This window comes from Sinocyclocheilus grahami, unplaced genomic scaffold (assembly GCF_001515645.1).
Source record: "Sinocyclocheilus grahami isolate Dianchi unplaced genomic scaffold, SAMN03320097.WGS_v1.1 scaffold992.1, whole genome shotgun sequence".
Taxonomy (NCBI): Eukaryota; Metazoa; Chordata; class Actinopteri; order Cypriniformes; family Cyprinidae; genus Sinocyclocheilus; species Sinocyclocheilus grahami.
Genome location: NW_015506171.1, coordinates 754,297 through 756,182, shown reverse-complemented (window position 1 = coordinate 756,182; position 1,886 = coordinate 754,297).

Sequence of the window (1,886 nt, the reverse complement as noted above, 5' to 3'; positions counted from 1 at the left end):
GCAACATACACTTTGAGGGTGGAGGGAGACAGCCTTCGCTCCAGCCCTTCTTGCAGAAAGGAGAAAACGACCACGATCGGGCATCTACAGGGGTCTTCCCGCCGGGAAGAACACCAATCGAAGAACAGGTTCCACTTCAGTGCGTAGGCGTGCCTCGTAGAGGGCGCTCTAGCTGAAGTGATGGTGTTAACTACCGCTGGGGGCAGATCACCTAGAACCTCCGTGTCCCATCCAGAGACCACACTTGGAGATTCCACAGGTCCGGGCGCAGGTGCCAGAGGGTGCCCCCTCTCTTTGAAAGGAGATCCTTCCTCAGAGGAATAAGCCAAGGAGGGGCTGTCACAAGGAGCATTAGTTCTGGGAACCAAGTCCGACTGGGCCAGTATGGCGCTACTAAGAGGATCTGCTCCTCGTCCTCCCTGACCTTGCACAGAGTCTCACTGGGGGAAATGCATACTTGTGTAGGCCCCGAGGCCAGCTGTGTGCCAGCGCGTCCATGCCGAGGGTCCCCTCGGACAGGGAGTAAAACAGCTGGCACTGGGACGTGTCCGGGGAGGCAAACAGGTCTACCTGAGCATCTCCGAAGCGTCTCCAGATCAGCTGGAGTGTCTCGGGGTGGAGTCGCCATTCTCCCGGAAGGGCGGGCTGACGTGAGAGCCTGTCGGCTGCACAATTGAGCTCGCCTGGGATGTGAACGGCGTGAAGCGACCTCAGATGCTTCTGACTCCAAAGGAGGAGATGGTGGGCGAGTTGCGACATGCGACGGAAGCGTAGACCGCCCTGGTGGTTGATGTACGCAACAGTTGCAATGTTGTCCGTCCGGACCAGTACATGCTTGTCGTGTAGCAGCGTTTTGAAGCGGCGCAGAGCAAGCCATACTGCTAGAAACTCGAGGCAATTGATATGCCACTGCAGACAAGGCCCTGTCCAGGTACCCGACGCTGCATGCCCATTGCAGATGGCACCACAGCCTATGGCTATTGAGACAACAACATGCCTAGACACTTGCACTAGGGGAACCCCTGCCCGAAGGAAAGCAAGGTCCGACCACAGGCTGAAGGTCTGGTGGCAAGACGGTGTGACTGGAACCCGGTAAGTACCGCGTTGCCATGCCCATCTCGGGACTCGGTCGTGAAGCCAGTGCTGAATAATAAACAATATGAAACAATCCGAGCGGCGTGACCGCGGCAGCGGATGCCATATGCCCCAGTATCGAAAGATACGTTTCTGCGTCAACATCCTGAACGGGAGCCTGTGAAAGGCCCGGTTCAGAATGCGCAGGTCCAGGATTGGTCGCAACCCACCGCCTTTCTTGGGTACAATGACGTAGGGGCTGTAAAACCCTGACTTCATATCGGCTGAAGAGACCGGCTCTATCGCGTCCTTCGACAGTAGGACTGCGATTTCCGCTCGCAAGAGGGGAGCATCCTTGCTCGGCACAGAGGTGAACTGAATGCCCCTGAACTTGGGAGGACGCCGGGCGAACTGAATCACATAGCCAAGTCTGATTGTTCTCGTGAGCCAACGAGACGGTCTGGGGAGTGCTAGCCAGGCCCCCAGGACCCGAACAAGCAGAACTAGGGGAACCACCGACGTACCCGCAGTGGGGCAGCGCGGTGGAGCACAGGGACCCGACCTGGAAGGCACAGTGTCCCGGAGTGGGGTCTGAGTGTGCGGTGCAACACTTACCTGGCTCCATGGTTGGGCAGGGGGCGCGTGAGAAGGCATATCGTCCTCGAACCGGGCCCTGCTGCCCGCTGGCGAAAGGAGAGGTGGACGGGAGTGTCGAAGCCATGTCTCGCACACTGCCATCCTCGCCCTCTTCAGACCCAGAGAAATAGGAAACTGCTCTTTTGTTGAATGTTTGGGTACCACTGGCTGGGGAG